This window comes from Palaemon carinicauda, chromosome 25 (genome assembly GCF_036898095.1).
Source record: "Palaemon carinicauda isolate YSFRI2023 chromosome 25, ASM3689809v2, whole genome shotgun sequence".
In the NCBI taxonomy this organism is placed as follows: domain Eukaryota; kingdom Metazoa; phylum Arthropoda; class Malacostraca; order Decapoda; family Palaemonidae; genus Palaemon; species Palaemon carinicauda.
This window is the reverse complement of record NC_090749.1, coordinates 28,221,511-28,229,043: the sequence shown is the minus strand read 5'-3', so window position 1 is coordinate 28,229,043 and position 7,533 is coordinate 28,221,511.

Below are 7,533 nucleotides of genomic sequence, written 5' to 3'. Positions count from 1 at the left end.
GAGGAACCCTTCGGTTAAGGCCATAAGCTCGAAGCTGGGGGAAGCCTTAGAAAAAGGTGCCTTTTTTTTAAAGCTACTATCCTCGCTGTTAGGTACGCTTAACAGAGTTCATATTTGGCGGTTAGGTTCTTAATAAAAGCTTTCATGAACGCCATTAGTTCCAGGTTTATAGGAAGTGAAGGTTTGTCTAAAGTCTGAACTGGCTTGGAGGTGGAAGCTGGGGCTTGAGCAGCAGTGATGGGGGAAAGTAAAGAGGCACTGGTAGCTGTATTCACATGATGTACATCCAACGACTCTTCTGAGGCTTCCGTGGTCAGCAGGATCCTCTCCCTCTCTGATGACACAAAAGAAGTAGTCGACATGTTGTCAGCGTCCAGATTCATAACTTGCAGAGCGTCTCGAACTTCCTCATCCGCATGATCTGCGGATACTGTCGGGAGTTGAACCGTTGGTAACTGATTATCAATCACAGAGGTGACCTCAGCCAATGGAAAGAGAAGATTCTTCAGTTCCAGTGAAGGAGGATAAGACTCATCTTCTTGAGAGCTCTTTTGGAAGCCTCTTACCCAGTGTCAGAGCACCCTCTGACTTTGATCTCGAACGTCCAAGGAAATGTTAGTGGCATAGAAGCCAGCGTGAAGGAGATCCGTGTAAATCTGGCATTTCGTATGTTCCCAGATTGCAACAAATCTATTGGAAATATACCTTGGAAACACGACAATCAGCATTTTTCCAGTAGGTCTTGTGGCCACGGGCGACTTAACCCGCCTGGTACAGGTGACCGTTGAACACTCCATGTCATCAGCAATCTGTAAAGAAGAGACATTACAATGAGTACATATCATTAAAAATTATATTTTCTAAAAATAAGTTTCACAGAACACATCCTAAATTAAATTAACATACTGCCTATAAAATGGCTAAAGACTGAACATAATCAGAACACATGTCAAACAGCTCGGAAATCTATAGAGATTTATAAAGCTAAATATAATAACAGTGTGGTAGGAATATGAAGGAAAGGTTCACATCAAAGGGACACCAGAACCTCCAGAGTATGTCTATCGGAACAACCTAAGATGGCAAGATCACTCCTCATACTGTTTAGACCAGCAACAGCTGCCCCCAAGGCAGCAACAGCTGTATTAAGGCAACTCTAGTAGCCAATAAAAGACTGACCTGCCAATATCCCAGGCATGTCAACACAAGGCGGTAGACGCATTGTAAAGTCAACAGTGGGAGAGTGAACAATCCCATAGGGAAGGGTCCAAACTTAGGGGAAGTACAGGAATGAAAGGCAGGTGATAAATGAACCTGTCAAAACCTAATCTTTATCATTAACTTATGAAAAGAGTAGCCCGTGAGATTGTGAGAGCCATACAAGACAGCCAGGGTACTAAGAATTAGAAATTCAAAGTTTATCCTGACAACCAGGGAGGATCCAATCCACCCACTCAAGAGGACAATTTTCCTCAGATGTAGGATAAGGCTGCAGCTGAGGCAGCAGATGGAATGACCTAGAGCTAACACACAGCCAGTGCTAGAAGAACTGAAGTGGACAATACAGGAAGCAGAGAGAGTAGGCAACACCTCTATCTAGATAGGCTAACCAGGCAAGGGAGTCAAGACTTCATAGCATGAGGGACATAGTGCAGGAAGTGAGGCTGCAGATATAGAATAGGCATTGGCAAGGCAGCAAAAGAGGACCCCAAGGGATAACAACTCTACACCTAGATAGGGTTAGGCCATGGGGAGAACTGTGCAGGCAAGCCTAGCCTACCCAACGGGTGAGGGAAAGCTCAAAAGCTAGGGTAAGATGACTAGACAAGAGGAACATAGTACCCAGTACAGTCAGGTTATGATCTAACTAGGAAGGGAAGGGGCAGAGATAACACCTAAGGGTGGTCTCTAAGGCAGTAGAGAGCTTTTGACCATGGGAGGAGAAAATCTCACCATTCTAGGGCCAGAAAAGATAGCCTATAAGTAGGCACGGTGTGGTGATGGGAGACTAAGAAAATGGTGAAGAGGCATAACAGGAAGATCCAACAGCAACATTAGAACAGCTATAGTGTTCCAGGGGGTCTACATGAGCGCACAGAGGATAAGTCCTCATAACCAGGCATAATAATGGTTAAGGCGACACAAGGGGGTCTATTAGTTAGCATCAGAACAGTTGGTAAAGCATTCCGATATGTAAAACTAAGTAGACAAAGGGAACAACATCCCATACTTGTGCCACCTTGCTAAATATATAGGCTAAGTGGAAAATGAAAACAGCCACCCTAAGGCATCTGACAACACTAGCCAACTCCCAGAATGGCCTTCAAGATCGCAGCTCCCTGCCATGACGAATCGACAGAATGGGAGTATAGAGAGCCTCACCCAACCAGTGAGGTTAGGTGAAAGAAGAAGGGGATGATGCATGAGAGAAAATTTACCAGGCATGGCAGCTAGCTAGCATATGATACCCTAAGTCATTGGTGATAAAAACACCCAAGAAACACCAAGGAATGATGTGGGAATACCATAAACATACCACACCTTAAAAGAATAATGTGAAACATATTCTTCCAGTGATATGACAAAATAACGAAGCATTTCTAAGCGATTTTGTAACATGATGCAATGGCACTGACCGCATGCCAGCCTCGAAAAAATAGAAGCGGTAAAATCAAATAAAACACTGGCTGGAGACGTGATATTCTCCAAGAAACGAAAAAGGAGTATTCAACTTAGTCAATGAGGAAGAAGCTGAAGCATCCAAAATCGAAAATCCAAGCGACCGACAAAGATGGCGACTGCGAAGGGGAGTGGATCAACAGGAAACATGTCAGTTGTAGCACATTGAGATCAGGAGTTGTAACAGCTTTCTTGCCCACATATCCTGCCCTTACCTTATCCTTTGAGACAAGGTTAACTCAATTTGGAAAGGGATAACTAGGGCTTGTTATTAACACGTCCCGGATTTATACACGATATCTCTTGGGATATTTGCTCTGAGGTTAAAACTCTGTTGATACCTCAGAGGTAAAATTTATCTGGTATATCACTCGCAAAAGTATATCAAGTAGAAGGATTAACTATTGTACACAATGTAGATTATGTAGAATGTACCAATAAACTTTACTATATAATAAGCAAAATATTAACAGCAATATGAAAATAATAGCCAGCGAACTGAAAATAAAGCTATATTAAAGATTTATCATATTGTAGATATTTACAGAATTACACAAAAATCCACCGAATGCTCACAGCACAACTAAACTAATGGGTAAATATACAAAGTTGGTACCAAGTAGGATGAGCTGACTTTCCAAACTTTTGTAAAGCAAGGGACAGATGGCATGTAGTAATTTCAGATATAAAATGTTGACAGAAAGAAATATGTCTTCTGCTTCTAATGATGAATGTTGATTCAGTCTTCTTTGTCTTCTTCAAAATACTTTATCGGTGTGTGTCTCACTAAAGTCCAGAGTCACAGACGGTATAGCCGAAGAATGTCTCCAAACACGAGCAGTGTTCAGTCAGGTTTCTCTCATTTCTGCCTCCCCCTGTCCTATTATTCATCAGTCGCAACTGAGCTCCCGCACCGTCAGCAGGTCTTCTCTCTCCCGGTGATCCGCTCTAGGTAAAATTCTCATTGCGGTCACCATAGAGTATCGCCACCATGTCCGTCTTTTATCTTGGAGACTGGTCATGGGACTTGTATCCAGAAGCTGACCGACACTGCAGGGACTGTTACAACGATACTGAATGGGACTGCAACTGTTGCACATCGTATCAGAATCGACATGTTTACTGTTTAACACTGTAGGCCTTTGAATAACTAACGTGGAAGACAAAACCGTGATTAACCATCATGTCAGGTGCAGCTGCGAGGGGTGCATAGTTGCTTCTACCAAGGTCCTAAAGTATTTCAGGACCGCAAAATCATCTACCAGGGAAGTGACTACACCACCTCCTAAAAGAAGGAAGAGCCATGAACGGCCTTCACCAGCGCCAGTACCAGCCCCACCATCACCACTGGTGACTCCAAGGATTGAGAGATTTTCCTTGTCAGTCCCTACAACTCTACAGCAGTCAGGTGCAGCAGCAGCCACCCTTCCTACCTAGGCACCTGAGCCCTCCAATGTCATGGAGACTGAACCTGTTGCGACCCAGGGGAACTATTCAGCATACTGCAACTACACAGACTTCCTTACCAAACTCCTATAAGAAGCCTCAACCATTGCTGCAACCATTCCAGTTTCACAGCCAAAGAAACCTCTGCCAAAGTTTTGACTTTTACAGACGGACAGCTCCATCTCTTATGCCTCATTTGCTGCCATGGCTGCAAAGCCTGGCATGCCGCTCACTACCAGACCAAATGGGGAAGGTGATTTAATAATCATCCCCAAAGACCTCGAGACAGCCAGATCCCTCCAGGAGGAGCCATCTTTAACACTGCTGGACTCTGCATTTATCCGGAGGAAAGCAGTGATCACTAGGTATCTTATAATGATGCCTATCTCCAGAGCCACCTCATGCAGCAATATCATCTGCACAGTATGCTGTATGGGTAAAGACAACGTCCCTGTAAAAAGACTCATAGCCACCTTCAATGGTCCAGTGCCCTCCTCACTGGATCTTGGAGTCTGGGGGACGTTCCCCATCGAAGAGTATATGCCGGAGCCTCTTAGATGCTACAGGTGCTAGCGTTTCGGCCATCACAAGGAGGAGTGCAAAGGCCCCATCATCTGCAGTGTATGAAGCCAGCGCCACTGCATAGAAGTGTGCATAAAAGTCGACAAAAAAGGCAAGCAGACAAAACCCAAGTGCCTCAATTGCTCCAGGCCTCACCATGCTTTGAATAGGTGCTGCCCAGAGCGACTGAAGAAGATAGCTGTAACAAAGAACACTTCCTCTCCAAAAAACATAAACCACCTACAATCCAGCCACCTAAAGACCAGCAACCTCCCCGCCAGAAGAGACAATGACAGCCGCCTACTGAAACTGTTACTGTACCCGCCCCCCAGCCGCAACCAGCACCACTTCCTAAACCCACATCCTCCAACCCATCTCAATCCCGGACTCAAAAAGTTGAGTGTATGTCTTTAGAAGACCTTATCCCCATTGCCTTTAAATTCTCACCCGAGTCCTGTCTCTAACCAGTACTCCTACCTTTATGCAGTTATTGCAACAATTTCAGCTGCCAATCACCGAGCAGGGATAAGCTTATTTGCTTAAACCTTCTCCTTTTCTCTCTGACTAAAGGAAAAAAACTTCTTTCCTCTCCCAGTCTCTCCTACTTACTGGGACTTGCTGCTATCAAAACTTTTTCTCTGACTAAAACGTTTCATTTCATGGACCTAAAAAGGAGTCCCCTTTTCACACACCCCCCCCCCCATTCCCCCCACCTTTCATGTCTAATGTCAAATCCCTCCTTAAGTAATTCTTCCTCCACCATTTCATGTTCAAGTTACCCTTTCAAAACACACCCTCTGCTTTTTAATGTTGCAGTTTCAGCCTCTTTTGGGAGACCATCTCTTTCCAGATTAATATACTCTTACGGGCTGTCCAATGACAAGAGAACGTGTCATGCTACAGGCAGGGCAATCTGCACAGAATCGAACATGTCCTATTATATAGGGAACAATACTGTAAACATTACGCAATAGCCAGGTGCCAGGAATCCACTCTACAACCATCCTGTTGACCTCACATTCGTAAGACTTCTGGCATAAAAGTACAGTAGTTATGAGAAGTATCTAAAACTCCCAGTCCATACCAACAACATCAGGGCCAAATAGCCAGTCACATTGAAGATCTATATGATGCAAGGGAATACTAAGATGGGCACCAACACCATGAACGGGGGCATACTTCCCAATAAAGAAATGCTCATTCACAGGGACAACATCCTCTAAACGAGTGACAGGGCACAACCAGTATCACATATGATACAAACAGGGTGTAGTGAACCATCACCAACAGCAACAAACCTCTTAGCAGTGTATGGCTTGTAAACCTTATCAACAGGTCTGGAACAAACACTGAAATTAACAGCCTTCCTGTCAAAAAACGTGATCTTTTACACTGTTAACCTCTACTGGTAGCACACCATAACGAGACTTTGGTAGAGTTACAAGAGCCACACTTTTATCTTCTTCCCTTTTCAACTTAAAACATTCGGGCACTGTGTGACCTGGTTTCTTATAATAATTACATACTACAGAACTGCTAGTAATACAATTGGTATTAAAAGTACTGCTTTGAGATTTGATATGCGAATCAAAATTAGACCTTTGATCTCCATCATCAATACCTCTATGCTTATCTGTATCCCTATAGTCTTAACTAAAACAATAATAATACCAATTCTCTAATATCGCAAGAGGGTCTGCCCCTCTCTTTTATTCTTCTCCTCTACTTCTCTTTCTCCCTATTTCCTTAATCTTTCCCTTCCCGAATACCTGCCTTTGAGCTATAAACTCGATTGTACAGGGGTACTCTTCCTTTTCCCATATTCCCCACTTTCCTATTATTATTATTATTATTATTATTATTATTATTATTATTATTATTATTTTGATCTATTAAACCTTTTATCATTACACCTAGACTCTTTGAGGGCCAGTACATAACCATCAACACATTAGGCTTTTCTGCAAAGGGCAGATAAACTTTTTTTCATTTGAGTAAACCTTAATGTTCTCACTAACAAGGTTCTTAAACTGTTCAATTATAACAGTTTCTCTTAATCTATCAAAACCATCCCTTTACTCACTGCTTTACACCATTGATCAAACTAATCTGATTGTTCTCTACTAAATTCTATATATGTTTGCTTATCTTGTTTTGTCCAACTCCTAAACTCTATCTTATAAGCTTTGGGTGTTAATTCATAGACTTGTAAATTTTTTTTTTCAAGATTTCATAATCATATACTCTAGAGCCTACTCAGGAATAGAAGCATAAACCTTTAGTGCCTTACTAAACAAAACTCCTTAAAACATATAATCCCAAAATTCTGCTGACCCCTAGTCGGCTGTAATACACTTGCGTTTCTTAGCTTTTGTCTCAAAACAGACTTAATGTTCATCTAAATCCTTTTCATTAAAAGGAGGTACAACTTGATCTCCACTAAAAATTACTTACCTAGATTTATCAGGATCACTAGAACTAGTCTGCTTAATTTTTTCTAGTCCTAACAGTTTTTGAACTTTAAGCTCATGAAGCTTTATCTGAGCTTCCCTATTTTTGGCTCTCTACTTGCTTGTAATTGTTCATCTTTTAATTCTGCTTCTAATTGCTCACGTTCTAAATTTGCTTCTTTTCTCTCAAACTCAGCCTGAGCCTCTATTTTTTTTCTCTCTCTTAAACGAGCTCCTATTCTAAGCCTTTCAAGTTCCACAGCAGGTAAAGCAGAACACACTGATTCTCTATCCATCGTATCTAACACATTCTGAGGTAACATTGTCTTTAACGTAAGGTTTAACTAACACATGTTTAATATCCTCTTTCTTCATTGATTTCTTAACATTAAGCTCA